The sequence below is a fragment of the Periplaneta americana genome, chromosome 1 (assembly GCF_040183065.1).
Source record: "Periplaneta americana isolate PAMFEO1 chromosome 1, P.americana_PAMFEO1_priV1, whole genome shotgun sequence".
In the NCBI taxonomy this organism is placed as follows: Eukaryota; Metazoa; Arthropoda; class Insecta; order Blattodea; family Blattidae; genus Periplaneta; species Periplaneta americana.
Window position 1 is genome coordinate 22,194,009 of NC_091117.1, and position 19,586 is coordinate 22,213,594.

Here is a 19,586-nt window from a genome sequence, read left to right on the forward strand (position 1 = left end):
GATAAGTAAATAAATAAATAACAATAGATAAGTAAATAAATAAATAAGTAGGCTAACTAAATAAATAGATAAGTAAAAAATAAATAGATAAATAAGTAAATAAATAAATAAAGTTCCTAAGAAGAATACCTTTGAATTCACTAGGATAAAACATTTCTTGAAAGCTCGTATACAGGGAGACACTGATCACAGACTGATTTAGCCATTTGTAACGAAACCAACCATGCGCCGACTGGCCAACTCGTATGTGAAAGGCACTGCATATGTAAGTGAAGTGGCACAGGCCTGATTAACACTTCTGATCCTATCTATATTCACCATACATTTTACTGTCCGGAATTCGGAAGTTGGGACACGCGGTACCATAGCGGTTAAGGCAGGGATGTACAAGAAATAGAGCGCGAACGAGCTTCGATTCTTCCGCGTGCCAACTGACAGCAGTGTACAGGGTGGAAGGCGATCGATGCACCAAAATTTAAGAGGTGATTCTAAATGTTAAATATAACAAAACAATATACAGTTTTCCTTCGATGAAGCACCGTTAAGCAGGATAAAAAAAATAGTCTTTGGCTAACGTTTGCAGCGCTCTAATGCGGTAATGGCCCGAGAGAAATGGCTAATTGCTATACAAGAGGATAGGTAAAAACAATCTGAACAGTTAATGTATTGAATCTTATTTTGCAAATTAAACTGCTTAGCCAAGAGTTTAAATTAAATAATTGGAAAAATCGTTAAAATATTGCAACGTAGCGCCTTGTCGGGTGTTCCTTGTCTAAGTGCAGCATAGGGGAAGGTAGGAAGTTGCAGGCCGTGCTTCCTAGAGTTATTGCAGTAGTCGTGATATTGCTAAATGTTTCATAGAAACATAACTGTGAATGTTAGAGAAAACCTTATTAAATTCTTCAGATCTATTACGAATTTCATTTTGGTGCAGTGGTTACCTTCCATTCTGTATGTGCTGTACAAATAAGAGCGCCCAAGAACCAAGAGACAAGGGTGAACAAAATTAATATCATGAAGTTGAGATACAATAACTTTTTATACTTTTGTTTATACATTTTTAATAAATGCAATACAATTATTTCATAGCAGATGATTGTATAATATTATATGTAGGACATTGATTAAATAACAAAATGTTCATTGTACGATGCAATACGAATTGAATAACTTAAAAAATAACTGTTTTAACCTATACAAGTTTCGAAACTGCTGGAGTACTACATCATTTTCGTCATAATAGCAATACTCTTATGTGAAAATAAACCTTCCAAAATAAAATTTCGCCAGAATCTCTTCTTCAATTTCCACCTCACACCTGCCTTATTACATCTCGAAAAATGTTGTTTAAAGAAGAAAATCTAAGCATAGGACCCATACCGAAAAGGTTTGGCTCTTAATTTTGGCCTTGTTAGGTTCATAAAAACCTAAGGAAGTCCTTGTCCTTATACCATACGTACATTTCAGCAGTAGGCCTACAGTATGTGAAAGAACAATTAAATTTAACTGAAACTCTAGAGGAAAATTTCTTCGATTTGAGGAATGGAGGTGAAAAAATAGGTCTAATTTGTGTTGAATCATTGCCATTTTGCATCTCTGAATACTGTTTTTCTTAATAATGCAATATTTTCCACATATTAAGGACAGTATATTTCCCTCTTGCATTACACATCGCTGCTCTGCTTAACGTATGCATAGACTGTCTTTGCACCGCTACGCCTCTTTCGGTGCCTTCTAGTAGGGGAAGAAAGTTAACCCGTGCGCAGAGCAATCTGCCCGCCGCGTGTTTCAGCCCTTATGGCAGCGGTGACCAAAGCGGGTGTCGTGTAATCACAGACATTCAAACGGGTACGAGGAGTTTCCTGTACATTGCTGTGTGTTTCATTCACGTACTGAAGGCAAGCAGTGGCGGTATCATGTCGCTCTACAAACTCTGTCTCTACAAGCAGTAAGAAGAGGTGGTTTCTTAAAGAATTAGGAGAAGTTTTTTGTTGTTCTGTCGGACAAAATGTAATATTTTTACTTTGCTCAACGGTTCAATTAGGAGTATATAGAAACATTAATTACCACTTTGAATAATGTATTATTATTATTATTATTATTATTATTATTATTATTATTATTATTATTATTATTACTGACCATTAAGTATATGTTTCTATAATTATCCTATACGTGTATGAATATTGATATTTTTAGATCTTCTTCCTAGCAGGATAAAATTATTAGGTTTTATCTCAGTTTTAATCTTCTTAATCTTTAGACGAGGGTAACTATTTATTAGTTATTCATTTAATAATAATAATAATAATATTGTAGAAAAAGTGATTCAATATTATGTGCCAACGAACTGTTAAACGCCAGGAATTGACATGTCTTAAATCATAGCCAGAAAGAGAAAGATGAGTTAAATGTAAGGAAGTCAGCTACCTAATGGGGTTTGAAATATCTCGTGCTCTAAAGCCTTTTAAGAGAACAGAATTTCTCAAAAGAGTAATGATTAAAATAACTTAAATAACTTGTCCATAAGAAGTTTTTAATTTTGAAAAACTACGAATTTCTCGACCAAGTATCGAGAGAAGAATTTAGAAAATTCCTGATTATGTTCAAGAGGAAGGTTAAAAAAAGAAGCAAGAAAAATCGTATATTATTAACTGCCTCTTGATGACAGCAGTGACATTACTGATACAGCAAAGCTTGAGATTTTTATCCACGGGATTGATCAAGATGTTAGTAAAGGAACCACCACTGGTTGTAGTTTTCACGCCAAGTACCTTTCCTCCGTCTCCTTAATTCATAGGCTGTCTGTAGCTTGTAATCACTGCAGCTCGAGTTTTGGTCACCGCTGCCTTACGGGCTTGAATATGCACCGTTGGGTAAGGCGTTAGCTTGCAAGCCGGAAGGTCACGGACCCGATTCCCGATGGAGTCATGGATTTTCTCCATTGATCCAATCCTTCCGGTAGCGCTATGTCTAGGATTCCATCCATCAGCCCCTAAAATAAATTAGTATCAGGGTGTTTCCTTGTGGGTAAAGGCGGCTAGCACTCGGCTTTGACATCCCTATTGCTATTCAGTGTCTCGTGAGGTGGAAGCCGTATTGTGATACTTTTGCTTCGCTTTAGTTCAGAAGTTTCTTTAATCAGCCTATTTTTTTTAAGGGATATATCATTTACGGCCGTCTCTGAAGCTTTCTAGAGGACTCTGGTAGAACGCCGTGCGGACGGTGTGTGATGCTGACCATAATTGGCATGCAGAAATAATTGGTGCTCTTTGGCAAACTCGCGGAACGGTCCATCACGACATTGCACAGAGTGAAAACGCATTTCTACGACATTGTTATCGAGGCGTAATCAACATGTTTACATTGCTAATGCGTGCCGATTTGCTTACCCCAATTATTATTATGTGAAACCAGCGGAATGACGTTGCAGTATTTAGAGCAGTAACGTGCTATGTCACATAGTTGCGAAATAAGATTTCACAGCTTTACATTCGCCCCTGAAATGCTTTTTATATGCCCCTATACTTAGCACTGGAAATTTTTTCCTGAGAATATGTGCTATTTCTTAAGAAATGGTCCGCATAATCAAGCTAACTCAGGCGTTTTTCGGCATAATTGTACTGTGCATAGACTTATTTTTCTTACTTTATTTTAAAATTGAAAGGAGACTAGGACAAAGTTTTTACAATTTTATTTTTAATCCGATTTCTTTCATTTTTTTTAAGGGGAGAGGATGGTATTTTTTTAACTTTTTTCCTATTTGGTGTAAAATATTAATTTTTTGTATATAGAGAGCTCATAGCAGTGGCAACTCAACCAAATGAAAATATTTTGAAAAAAAAAATTATTTGGCGACTCAAATTTGAAAAAAATATACCCAATGCAGGATTGTACTAAAACCGATATATCTAAGATCCGATTTCTTTCATTTTTTTAAGGGGAGAGGATGGTATTTTTTAAAACTTTTTTCCTATTTGGTGTAAAATATTAATTTTTTGTATATAGAGAGCTCATAGCAGTGGCAACTCAACCAAATGAAAATATTTTGAAAAAAAAAATTATTTGGCGACTCAAATTTGAAAAAAAATATACCCAATGCATGATTGTACTAAAACCGATATATCTAAACCGTTTTTAAAGATAGATTCAAACAGTTTTTTGTAATGTATTTGCAAAAGCATGTTCTACAAACTATCTGTAACAGAATTTTGATATTAGTCCCTACTTTTTAAAATAAGCAATTAAAATTTAATAACAATTTTCTGATTTTCTTTCTTACAAACAAACTGACGTATTTTTTAAATGAAATCAATTAACAAAATTCCGTTACAGAGAAAAGTTTCCTAATAGTTTAAAGAATGTGTGTTCTAAATTTCATGCACGTATCTTTATTAGTTCAGAAATTATATCCATTTATGTCTGACAATGTAGCAAAAAAAATGAAGTTACTGGAAACCGATAAAAGCGGGCGTGTGATTTAAAAATCCATAGCGCAGGAAGTTTAAAAATGACGTCTCAACATCCGATAAGGGCACAAATACCCACAAAATTTTATGCAATGCATTCCACACATATCAGAGGGTACTTTAAAGAATTTTTTTTTAAATTCAATTTACCGGAAACAACAATAAAATTGGGCGAGTGATTTAAAAATCCACAACGCAGGAAGTTTAAAAATGGTGACTCAACATCCGATAATGGCACAAATACCCACAAAATGTTACGCTATACATTCCACACATATCAGAGATTATTTTAAAGAGTTTTTTTTCTGAAAATTTACTCATTTTTCACCAAAAAATACCATCCTCTCTCCTTAAGAATAAACTGTGTGGCCACCGGCGTAGCTCAGTCGACTAAGGCGTTTGCCTGCTGATCCGGAGTTGCGCTCGGGAGCGGGTTCAATTTCCGCTTGAGCTGATTACCTGGTTGCTTATTTCGGGTTTTTCCCAACTGTACGGCGAATGTTAGGTAATTTATGACGAATCCTCAGCCTCATCTTTCCAAATACCATCTCGCTGTTACTAATCCCATCGACGCTAAATAACCTCATAGTTGATACAGCGTCATTAAATAATCAATTAAAAATAACTAAGGTGAGTGCAAATTTTCAGCTCAAACTACTAGTTTAAAAGTTAATTTTATTTTAATTGTGCAAATTAGTGATTTAATCAAAATGTTCCAAGAGCATTATATTTAAATCGGTATGGTATAGTTGCGCCCCGCGGACAAATGAGAGGCCTAGGCATGGCATAATTGCGCCCCGAAGAAATCAGGTAGCAGAAGGGACATGGCATAGTTGCGCCCCGAAGAAATCACGTAGCAGAAGGGACATGGCATAGTTGCGCCCCGAAGAAATCAGGTAGCAGAATGGACATGGCATAGTTGCGCCCCGAAGAAATCACGTAGCAGAAGGGACATGGCATAGTTGCGCCCCGAAGAAATCAGGTAGCAGAAGGGACATGGCATAGTTGCGCCCCGAAGAAATCACGTAGCAGAAGGGACATGGCATAGTTGCGCCCCGAAGAAATCACGTAGCAGAAGGGACATGGCATAGTTGCGCCCCGAAGAAATCAGGTAGCAGAAGGGACATGGCATAGTTGCGCCCCGAAGAAATCAGGTAGCAGAATGGACATGGCATAGTTGCGCCCCGATGGGTATAGTACACACGAAAGTGATTGTCATAATATAAACAAATTACTTAAAAATATTACAGTGATAACTGCATTGAAATCAGGTAGGCCTAGCATATGATCAATTTTGCTATTTAAAATAATACTTTTTTTTATCGATCACACAATAAATGAACTGAATTTTTTGTTTGTACATCGATATCTTAACTTGCGGAATAGGGTTTCGAATATTGAAACTTAGAACCATTGTGAATTATTAACTCTTTACCCTTTTCATTAAACTTAACATTCATTTTAAATTAATCTCATTATACGCCACAGACGGTGTGAAAATCACTAATAAAATGCTAACGGCTCACTCATTTGAATATGTCAGTTAATAAAATACTGCCAACTTTATGGTGTTCATTTTAATGGTAGGCTATTGATAATCATTTCATAAACAGTAGAAAAACAGTTAATAAAGTACTGCCAACTTCATGGTGTTCATTTTAACGGTAGGCTATTGATAATCACTGCATAAACTGTAGAAAAACAGTTAATGAAGTACTGCCAACTTCATGGTGTTCATTTTTACGGTATCGATAATAGATATTAAATCGAATAAGAAATCAATATGGTTGGTTGATTACGAGGCTCGAGGTTCCGTAATGTCTTTTTCTCTACCTATTTCATCGGGGCGCAACTATGCCATGTCCCTTCTGCTACCTGATTTCTTCGGGGCGCAACTATGCCATGCCCTTTTCTCTACCTGATGGGATCGGGGCGCAACTATGCCCACAAAACAGGGACCCTTTTTTATCTGCTGCATGTTATCTGACCGTGGGGCGCAACTACTGTAGCTTTGCCCATTTAAATATAGCAAATTCATATTTAGTTGATAAGGATTCTAATTCACGGGCAATATTTTAATTTTTAGAAATTCATGATATCTAGGCTAGTTTAGACACAATACATTTTTGAAGACCGCACATTTATTTATACATATTTTTTATTTGTATAATAAATTTATTAGCTCCTAATTTTTCAAGATACTTAACATTTCTCGACGTTAGATCTCAATTATTAAATACACAAAATTTTAAGTTATTATAAACTACACTCTAGACTTATTAAATTGTGCTTTTAAAATTTAAGTCACAATTGGGTTCAAGTACATGTCTGTTTCATATGAGAAGAAGTCATTGTTATGTTTTATCAAATATCTGCAATGCTTGGGAAAAGTGGCATAAGTCAGTTTCCACAAACAATTTTTATTAATTTATTGACAACTTACGGAACATCTGCTCATCTGGGAAAAGAGACATAAGTATTTCTCCCATTACAATAATTCATACAGAAGAAAATCAAATCGACATAAACCAGTGTGAAGACGGTTTTTTTTCTTCTCCTGTAAAATTAACATTTTTGACTTGTGTCACTTTTCCCGAGCACTACAGATATGTCCATGTAATCATTTATATTGCAGAATAAAATAACCACTGCGACAATAGAAAATACGGACTCGAGTGGATTACATTTGTAATCTTCATCGTCCTTGCAGGTATTAGGCCTAGTGGCCTGTTACGGTCTCCATCCATCTTTTCAGGTGGCGTCCCAAAGATCGTATTCCATGTGGTATACAGCGGAGAATTTGTCTTGGGAGTCTGGAACGGTCCATCCTATTGACATGGTTAAGCCATTTTTGTCTATAGTGGTTGAGATGTTCATAAATAGGTGTAATTTTCAATTCTTTTGTAATTAGTTCATTCCTTTTGTGGTCAAGCAAACTGTAGCCGGCAGTCCTCCTTAGAAATCTCATTTCCGCAGTTGTTAGACGTTGAACATCTGAGTTTCGGACAGTCCAGGCCTCACTAGCATACATGAGGACAGGTCTTGCTAGAACTTTATATGCTTTTAACCTGGTATGTTTTTGGGTTTTCGTGGTTGTGAAAACCTGGATGATGGTTCTTAAGGGTCCATTAAAATGTTGAATATTTTCAGATATATCAGTAACAGGTAAATATGTCAAATTATAACCTAAATATTTAAATGAGTTTACCTGTTCTAACGTATGGGTTCCAATGCAAATTTTACTTCTAACTGTTACATTTGTAATCCACTCTAAAAGCATATTATCTATTGTTACACAGAAAAAGTTACAATTACATCCAAATACTCCAGATATCAGAGCTGAACTATAACAGGAAGGTACTGAAAATTTCAAGCTGTCAACATTAAAAGCGGAGATGTGATGAGGTAACAAACAGAAGTGGATTACAAATGTATGCCGCGCGAGTATTGGAGGGTTAATAAAATAATATGCGGAAAATGTATTTCACAAAGGAAGTAATCTTTCGCTCTATTTAGGTCTGATTATATTCAATGAAATGTGTCACAAAATGTTCAATGAAATCTAACTAAATAATAGGCTACAAAACAAAATTTTAATTTAGGGTGTAATGGGGTTGTTATGTTTATTGTTGTTGTTGTTGTTGTTGTTTATTGTTAGTAAAATGACGTGTACAAAAATACAGTCTTAAGTCTTCCCTGAAGAAGTAAAAACTCGTACTCAGGGAGTTATCTAAACACATACTTAACACAAACAAAGATAATTATTTGACACAAAGTGGGTCAAGAAAAAAAAATTACAGGAATAAATTAACTTTAAAAATACAATTTCAGTTTTAACAATTTAAATCACACAAATACATACATATATTAAATCAATATATATATTCTTTAAAAATTAAATTCCTAACGCTATTTTTTTTAATTTCTGATACTAAAATTTTCCAAATTTGGGTATTTTTCAATTATTTTATTATACAACCTTGGACCAAAGTATGTACGATGGCTAAGAGTTGTGCTTGTGAAACACTTTGGTTCCTCTAGTCGTATAAAATCGGATCCTTTAGTTCCATATTTATGATGATACAATTTGAATTTATTACGATTTTTATGTATGAAGTTTAATAAGGCAATATAATAAATATGTTTAATTTTCAAAACATTAAAATCGATGAACAAAAGCTCCGATTAGTAATCAATTGGTTTATTAAGGCATGTTTTAATTATTATTTTCTGAATAAGTATTAGTGGAGTGAGATTAGAATTACAAGAATTTCCCCATCCTAAAATTCCATACTGGAGAATGGATTGAAATAAAGCTAAATAAATGAGACGTAAAATATTAACTGGTAAATATGACCGAAGTATAACAAAGATATAAATTGTTTTACGTAATCTATTGCATAAATATGTAATATGTTTATTCCATCGTAAGTGTTGGTCGATCGTAATGCCTAAATACTTAACTTCTGAGGATTCGGTTAATATGGGACATTCACAATTTTGAGAAGAACAATCAGAATGATTGAGCTTAAAAGAAGATTGAGGAGATTGAAGACCACTGGACCTTAGTGAAAACGGAACAACAGTTGTTTTGGATGTGTTTAAGGAAAGAGCGCTTGAATGAAACCACTCTTTAATTACCTGTAATCCATTATTCGCATTAATATAAGTGGCTTTCCAAGATTTTTCACCAAAAAGAATTACGGTATCATCCGCATATGAATATATAACCCCATTATATTTGCGTAAATCAGTTAATAACAAATCCTTTATATAAATCAAGAATAAAATTGGACCAAGAACAGTTTAATAATTGTACTGTTTTACTTTAAGATATGCCTATATAATTTTTATAAACTTTCAATTCATAATGTCTTAGAAAAATAAGATTGTAACATAGCACATTATTGCGCCAAACCTTCTTAATTTCTTGTGTAGTTTGACACCTAATGTATGAATCACGTGTTTCGATCTAGAAACTAAATACAAGCAAGTTAATGTTTTTGTGTTAAACTGTAGTTGCGTTGATTATGAGCTGGATAATTAGACGAGAAAGTGCCTTCAAGAATATCAACGCTAATTATTAAGAAACAGTGATGTACAAATCGGGAGACATCAGAATATGTAACAAGCGAAAAAAAAACTAAATTTATATTCCTACAGCGTATGTTAATATTCGAGAATTTTATGTCACTATTAAGACAGTTACATTTTTTTGTGGTAATGAAGAAGATGACGAAATTGAAGAAAGACAAATATGAAGACCATGATGTTTACCTAGATTAATTGGAAATCTAACAATTTTCATATCCGTTATTTAACGATTGTTCCGTATGGCTGTGAAACTTGGACTCTCACTTTGAGAGAGAAACAAAGATTAAGGGTGTTCGAGAATTTGGTTGTTAGGAAAATATTTGGGGCTAAGAGGGATGAAGTTACAGGAGAATGGAGAAAGTTACACAACACAGAACTGCACGCAATGTATTCTTCACCTGACATAATTAGGAGCATTAAATCCAGACGTTTGAGATGGGCAGGGCATGTAGCACATATGAGTGAATCCAGAAATGCATATAGAGTGTTAGTTGGGAGACCGAAGGGAAAGAAACCTTTGGGGAGGCGATACTTAGATGGGAGGATAATATTTAAATGGTAATAATGCGGGAAAAAAACTTGGTTATGAATGCTGCCAATCTCATAATTGTAAGAATATAATAGGAATACCCATTATTTACGGAACTTGTCAATTTTATAGTACTGATATTTTTATTAAACTATAAATTAGTAGTCATCATGCCATGTTTGCAGTTTTTCTTGGGAAAGATACATACGGTAGCTTCCCATTGTTTTCCACACACCACAAAGCAGCAAAATTAGGAACTTCTATGAGGATACAACTTCCATCATGAGAGTTGAACCCCCTGCTTTTAGACACCGTCAAGACACACTGGGTTCATACAGGTATAGCTCCTGTTTTCAGGACCTTGGCATTATGCTCCAACAGCTTTTTTATTCTCAAGAAATACAGAATACTTAAATTGACAGGAGGCTGAGTTGACACCGGAGCCGTTCGGGAAGATTGTCAACGAAAAAAATCCCTCGCACTGAAACCTTCCAATCCCTATCCAAACTATCGATCTCAAGAGTAGAAAGATCTCTCTAGCTACGAACAGCGGTGTCTTACATCCATGATTGGGAATTTCAGCAAGACAGCTGGAGTTTATCTTGCTGATTTCATTTCCAGTAAAGAAAAGTGCCTTGGAAGTCTTAACCTTCTGTATATTTTTAACTATCTTTAACAGTCGTCACATTACATATTGACTCACATTTATATATGTGTGAAGTACATTTGTTCAGACAATACGCATCAAGAAATCTTTACTTGACCTTGGCTGTGATGACATTCTAAATGACAATGTCCAAAGAGCGAAGAGCTCATTCTCTGGTGCTTAACTTACAGGAATAAATTATTGTTGAAGGTCAAGAGCACCGAAGGCGATTGGATACAACTGACAGGAGTTGTATTTCAAATCCCTACCATGACATTGAAGTAGTCTGGGTCTTCTACTTCATACACAAAAGATAAAACCTGACCATTCCCCTCCCACATTACTATATTATCTTATTTCTGAAGTTTTAAAAGGGTTACCTTATTTTTGGTTTATAAGACCAATATTTTATTAAACTATTAAAACTAACGATAATTTTTTTTTGCTAGTGGATTATAGTAGATAATTTTCTTGTTGACAGGTTGAATTTTCTTTTGTCAACTTCTTTTCGAATTTCGGCCTTGACGAATAATACAACTGTTAGATACTTTCTATTATGTTCAAAGCATCTTTTGCCTTTGAAGAAGATGTCAATGTTCATAAAATGAAAGTTACTAGCAAGTGTTGTCTGAAATTTGAACGTAATTAATAGGCGACGGTAGAAAACAAAAGATGCGGAAACAAATGAATGAGATGTATAAACAATTGAATGCTCTTTCATATTTAAGTATAAAAATATAGGGTGCCACTTGAAATTTCAAAGTCGGGATGGCTGGGGTTGGGGGTGAAATCTAAAATGCAATTAAGCCTGGTTTCAGACTTCCCCCTCAATATCTAAATTAACTGTTTTTGTTTAAATTGAATTCAATTTAAATAATTAGTTATTTAGAGTGGGAAGTTTTGAAATGAAAGCCCTGTATAAGCTTTTCTTTATAATGTCTACCCATGTTCAACTCTTCAAGAGGATAATACAATAGTAATATGCGTTACAAGAGCGGTATGTTGAGGTTTTCATGTTCGAGGAAAAGTTTGAAAAAGCGAAACGTAGTTGAGCTTTTTTAATTTCCGAGAATTGAAAGAAAACATACCGCTCGTGTATCGTACATTGTTTTGTGCGAAGATCGTTTATTACATACCTGAAAGAGGAATTTCTAATTAGTTGCAATGAAATCTCCATCTTGGTTTCTGTTCAATGACGTCAAATTTGCAAAACAAAAATATCTATCTTCAACATTGTTGCTTTAAAATGTTTTCTGTGTTTACTATACTCCAGGAGGCGTGATATACGTCTGTCTTTTTTTTCCCCCAGTCTATGATGAGTCTGGAATCTTGTTGATTTTTTCACGGCTTCTTTAATGTTACTTGCATCACGAATGCAGTAACTTTAGTGGAGTTGTAGAGTTTACTTAATTTTTGCAAATATTTAAAAACAAAAATTAACAGTGCAATTTAGGTGAAATTGCAGTGGTAAGTTTCCAATTTATAATTATTACTATATTGAACGTCTCTAAAAATAATATGTTAAATGCCTAAAGCAGTAAAATCAATATGTCACTTAAGCGGTAAGAAGAGGGAAATTATTATGTGTGTTAGGTTGGTAATACTGAATTGGAATTTTAGACTTTCCGCGGATTGGTTTTGTGCGGAAACCAAGCAAATACGCGCAAATACGCACAATCTCGCACAAAGATTTATTTTCAGTCAATGACTTTACTTTCTATATGTGTAAGGTACAAGTCCTTATATTACGTAATTTAATACTGTATTAACGTTTTCGTCGGTCATGCCGACATCATCAGATACAACTTTTTGTGCTGCAATATCACCTCTAAATAAGTACATGTGCCTCTACGATCAAAAATGCAATATACATTGATAAACATAAAACATAGTAAAAACAACATGGTTTGGGACATCAATATTTCTATTCTTATGTAAATGTATCCTTATTGCCAATTAGTTAAAAACACAAACGTGTGAATACAATGCATATACATATATAAAATTGCAGGTCTTCTCTATATAAAAATAAAACTGAAAAATCCATGTAAAATACTATGTGAAGAGATGCTTAAAGTCTTTAATCTATACTATCTGATTTGCTTGTGTCTGTATTCTTATTATCCAGTTACTACACGCCTTTTCTGTGTCCAAAAGGTGTATGTACACCATAATGTATGAGTTAAGAATATACCTTGAAACCTTAATTCATCAAAGTTGTTGTAGATGACATTTTCACAACAGATAATATGTTTCTGTATTAGGTTGTCTTTTGAATTGCAAAATCTTCAAGAGGAATTTCTGTTGACTAGTTTTAAAATGTCCTTGTTAATAGCTAAACTGAAACACCAAATGATGATAGTGTTTATATACAAAATGAGCAAAGTTTTCATATACCGCCACGAAGGCCTCTTACTGGCAGTGTTTAGACACAAACCCCTTCCACAGTACTTAGAAAATTGTAATAGAACTGTTTTGTTTCTCAAACACTAACATGGCTTTATTTGTAACAGCGCCTGCCGTTACTAGCGTGCCAGCCAACAGCAAGAACGCCGCGTCGCGGTATAGCAAAGCTTTGCTCGACCTGTATATAGAACTAAATTAAGGACCCTAGTGTGCACACTTACTTATGCCCGGCGTCGCAGTATGCAGCCAGCACTACGAGGAGCAGGAACAAGGAAGCGATCTGTGGGCAAAAAATACACAACGTCAATAATTGAAATAGCATTAAGTCTGACTTAAGAATTTTACAATATGGAACCTGCAACGCGCTACTTTCATAGAATTGTTACAAATTGTAAATTTATAATATAAAATGTAACAATCATTTTGAAGTTTTATAAAGTTTTGGAAGCCCCATCTTTCTTGTATGGCTCAGAATGCGGGACCCTAACAGAAAACCAAAAACACGACATAGAAGTACCAGAAATGAGATTTTTGAGATCGGTAGCTGGATACAGAAGAACAGACAGACAATATAATGAAACGATAAGAGACGAACTGAACATATTCAACTTACACAATAAAATAAAAGAATACCAAGAAAAATACTATGAACACGTATTAAGAATGCCAGAATACCGTATTCCTAAAAAGATTCTAGAGTCAAGAGAGACAGAGGAAGACCTACGAAGAGATGGAGAGATCAGTTTCTTTGAGAGGACGGAACAGGTCGAAAGGCCTAATCCCTGTGGATGATGATGATTTTGATGATGATGACGAAAATGTAACGGGCACCGTGGCTCAATGCTAGCAAGTTGTGCTTAGAGGGCTCGGGTTCAAATCCATCCTGAATTGATAATTGAAGCCGTGAGATGAATAACCATTCAAGTTCATTTACACAAGTTCCGAGAAACATGCAAAAAAAATTATTTCTTACCTAATTATTATTTTTTACACATAATATTTCGGCTTGTATTCGAGATCAAGACAACGTAGTATACCAACTTTTAAAGTTGTAACACTTGTGGAAATATCCTAAATTTAATTTTAAATTTGCAAAAAATGAATGGCCAGAAGTAGACTTGAATGGTTATTGATCTCACCGCTTCAATTTCTGTCGAGCAGCTTGTGATACAGACAATACACGAATTTTGTCAGATTACTCAGATCCGATATTATATTTCATTGGATTATTAATCTGCTTGTAGTTACTCAAATGAAGCGATTAATATTTTCAAAAACTGGCTTGATGCAAATCTACTTTATTTAAATGTCACTAAATCTAAGTCATTTCCATTTTCATTGGACATTACTGGTATTTAGAAACTAATTTCAAATTTCATTCTCAGAATTAAGATACATCAATTTTATTGTTAATGCCCTACAAATTGTCCATGTTTTAAATAAACTTTGGAAGTTAAATATTTAGTTATCATTGATTAATATATAAGATGGGATAAACATATAGCTTACTTATGTAACAGGATCCGTAAAACTATTTATAAATTTGTCATTCTTCGAAATTATTTACCCATTCATATTTTAATAATAATAATAATAATAATAATAATAATAATAATAATAATAATAATAATAATATATTTTGCAAATTTGAGTCTATATTTAGATAGGCTTATGGTATAATTGGCGAATCCAGAAATACATATAGAGTATTAGTTGGGAGTCCGGAGGGAAAAAGACCCTTGGGGAGGCCGAGACATAGATGGGAGAATAATATTAAAATGGGTTTGAGGAAGTTAGGATGTCATGATATGGACTGGATTAGTCTTGCTCAGGATAGGGACCGATGACGGGCTTATTCGAGGGTAGCAATGAACCTCCAGGTTCTCTAAAAGCCATTTGTAAGTATATAAGTATGGTAAATAAGTAAGTATGGTATAACAGCTTTATATTATAAAGCTGTTAATAGGGAGGTTGGGGTAAATTGAATATAGTGAGGTCATTTGGGTTTAATGTACAGTTTACTGAATAAAACTTTACCTAATCCTAAACAGTAAAGTATTTTAGAATTAGACTACGTTAAATTAACTATTTCTGTCTTTATACTTCCCGCATTTATTAATCGCCTCCATTTGTGTACGAATAATAATGTTTTGGACAATAAAAATTAAGTTATTTTTTCGTTAAACTTTTAGACGTTAAAAAACCTTTCACGTGAATCTTTCCCGAAAGTCACAGATCTACAAAAACTGTTTTTTTTAACACGAACCCTCTTGTATAAAGATATAAATTATTGAAATAGAGCATCAGAATACAGTACCCTATTCGTTTGTTAGCCTAATTAATGCTTCATTGTAATTGTTGGAATTCTATATACAGATGTGTCCGAGGTGGTGTTACAAACTTTCAGGGATGTTGGCGAAGGGCACATGTATCAATTTGAGATAAGGAACCTTGGTCCGAAAATGACCGAGTCGAAAGTTACAAGCAAAAATAGTTTTGCGGAAATGAAATAATTTTATTCCTTTGTACACCTTATTTAAGTGTATTTATCTGTACATCTCACACATACTGTATTCATCTGACGTTGTTTACGTTGTCTACTTACAGTATTCCATTCAGTGCGCTGTCTGAGGGATGGGGACAGGAAACTACACTAAAGCAATGCAGATAGCGTAATGTGTAACGGACATGGTCGGTCCTGATATGCACGTCTGTAGACAGCAGTGTATGTGTACAAGTTGCAGTGTCCAGTCGATCAGTTCTAGTGAAATGGAGGAACACGAGAGCGGAATAAGCAGACCTGATTTTCGAATACGGATTAGCCAATGGGAACAGTAGACAAGCTCACAGATTGTATCGGGACAAGTACCCACGTAGGAGACATCCGGCCCATACCATTTTTCTACGACTGTTCCAAAGGTTAAGGGAAGGAGGGCACGTGGTGCCAAATTACAATTCCATTCCCACACAACTATTTTTGCTTATAACTTTCGACTCAGTCATTTCCGGACCATGGTTCCTTATCTCAAATTAATACATGTGCCCTTCGCCATCATCCCTGAAAGTTTGTAACACCACCTCGGAAACACTCTGTATAAGAGGCATCCCGGTTGGCTGAGTAGTTTCTTTCAGAAAATGCTGCGATATACATAACCTCTTAAAATGTAAAAACCAATGAAGATAGATTCGTCAATATTATAAATGGGTTTGGCATTCCATTTGATCAATGTTGTAGTTGGAGCATAACTTGGACCATGAATGAACAAAAATGAAGGTTTTTAACAAACTAATGAATTCCGAGTGGCATCGAAGCAGCTCCCACAAGGGACAGTGTTATAATTTTTGTTACGATTTTTTCGAGTGGTACGCAGAAAAATGTCTAAAAATAGACGACAGTGAGTCAACGTGTCAGGTGATTTGAACTGTTTTATGTGCGCTGCCGGAAATGACAACGACCAGGCTGTAGTAACTTTTTTAAACAGTTGGGACTTGTTATTTACCGTTCATTATTTCTTTGTCTTTCTAAATTGGTATCTTCCTTTCCTCCATGTTGTCAGCTGCTGCACCCTAGAGTCATAACGCAGAGCACACGCTTTACAGCGGCACTCAACCATAGCACACACACAAGCTATAGCAACTGAATGACAGAAAGCCTCGAAGACAATCCATAATCCAGTCGACTGACAGTTTCTCGTTGAGGAGCACGGGGTTCAATTCTCGACAAGTCCTACGGTATTCGTAAGACACAGCGCTAGCGTGGGGGGAGATTGCTTTCAGTACAGCCGGGATGTAATAATGTTTTCGTAACTTAGGGTGCTATTCATAGATATTTCGCTAGCCCGCGCTACGAGCGTGCTAAACACGATTCATATCATATCACATCGCTGACACTGGTTTATGAATACGGAAAACGTTAGTTCGCTGATCATCCACCGAAAGCCCGCGCTAAGAATGTCTATGAATACGGCCCTTAGCTACTAAATGCAGTCTCAAATAAAAATACTCCTGCATGTGGATTATTCTAAAGTTCTCTATGCTCTTCAAATCGCAGAAACTTTTTCTTGCGCCAAAATACAAATGTCATACAATTAATTAAAAGACACTGCAATTTATTTATCGAAGCACAATTGAATTTATCCAAAGCAAATGAAAATTTCCTTGATATTTAGAGAAATAAGTCCACACCTGTGGAGTAACGGTCAGCGCGTCTGGCCGCGAAACCAGGTGGCCCGGGTTCGAATCCCGGTCGGGGCAAGTTACCTGATTGAGGTTTTTTCCGGGGTTTTCCCTCAACCCAATATGAGCAAATGCTGGGTAACTTTCGGTGCTGGACCCCGGACTCATTTCACCGGCATTATCACCTTCATTTCAGTCAGACGCTAAATAACCTAGATGTTGATACAGCGTCGTAAAATAACCCGATAAAATAAAAAATTTAGAGAAATACCGGTAAGATTATTTCACAAATATGCAAACAAGACGAAGACCATAGTTATCGGAAGAAAAATAAACACATAAATAAGTGAGTAAATAAATAAAAGAATTATTAATAAGTAAATTGTAAAGGGGTAGAATAGAATGAAGAGAATGTTTTATTTTCTCTGACAGAGTTAAGGCCATAAGGCCTTCTCTTCCACTCAACCAGCCTTAATAAATACAATAGTGACATACATGAATATTATGAATATTTACAATACACTAAAGATTCTCCAGCAATATTCTTCAGTTAAGTTTTAACGACTAGTACATGTTTATTTAAATTGAGATGAATTTATAAGATAAAGTTATAATTTAACTTCCAACACAGCTTCTTAGTCGAATTCTAAATGAGGCAGTAGAGCAAGTGGACGAACAGCTTCAAATACTTGAGGTGTACTATAAGCAGTAACATGAGCTGCTGCCAGGAAGTCAAAAAGAGATTAGCAATGGCAAAGGACGCTTTTAATAGGAAAAGGAGGATCTTCTGCGGACGTCTGGAGAAAAAACTAAGGAAGAGACTAGTGATGTGCTTTGTATGGAGTGTGGCATTGAATGGGGCAGAAATATGAACATTATGAAGTGAAGAGAAGCGATTAGAAGCATTTCAAATGTGGATATGGAGAAGAATGGAGCGTGAGAAATGGACAAACAGTATAAGAAATGAAGATGTGATAGAAAGAGTAGGTGAAGAAATAATGATACTGAAAATGATTAGGAAGATAAAAAAGAATTGGTTGGGTCACTGACAGAAGAAACTGTCTGCTGAAGGACGCACTGGAAGGAATGATGAACGGGAGAAAAGTTCGGGGCAGAAAAAGCTATCAAATGATAGACGACATTAAGATATATGGATCGTATGCGGAGACATAGATGAAGGCACTGGGTTCTAGTAAACTTATATTAAATTAATTCTCATCATTTTAACCAACTAGCTATCTCAACTTAATTATAATTATTTACATACTGCATATAGACTGGATTGAATTAAATTAGCTCATAAATTAAGTTATAACTTTATCTTTTAGGTTCATCTCAATTTAAATAAACATGTAGCAGTCGTTGAAACTTAACTGAAGAATATTGCTGGAGAATCTTTTAAGTGTATTGTAAATATTCATAATTTAAACATGTATGTAACTATTATATTGATTAAGATTGGTTGAATGGAAGAGAAGCCTTACGGCCTTAACTCTGCCAGAGAAAATAAAACGTTCTATTCATTCTATTCTATCCCTCTACAATTTACTTATTAATAATTCTTTTATTTATTTACTCATTTATTTGTTTATTTATTTAATTCTTTGCCTTCTTGTCTCTTGCTTATTTATTTATTTATTTATTTATTTATTTATTTATTTATTTATTTATTTATTTATTTATTTATTTATTTATTTATTTATTTATTTATTTATTTATTTATTTATTTATTTATTTATTTATTTATTTACTTATTTATTTATTTCAGTTTATTTTTTATTTATTTTATTTATTTACAGATTTATTTCTGTATACGCAAAGCTCTAATTACAATAGACAGTACAGAATTATATTCAGTTATGTCATGAAAATGAAAATATATAAACATAATTACAAGATTTAAATTTAAAAATGAATATTACAGAGTAACAAGTAGGTAACAATATTATTTTAAATGAACTACCTTCATTATTTTAATAAGAAAATATTTATATTTAATGTAAGAAATATTGAAATCTAGATTCCATATCTTACATATAACTCACTGAATTTAGAACACATTCTTATCATTGGTGAAGTTTTATGTTATGCGATGTATGGTTTATTGTAGTGTAGTGTTCGGCGAATTCTTAAATTTGTAACAATATTTCGCTATTATGCAGTGGTATGTTGAATGCTTTCTGCAATAATATTTTCTCAACAAATAATATGCGACTGGCAAAAGTAATTAAATTAAATTTGGTAAGTATACTGTTGTTCGAATATT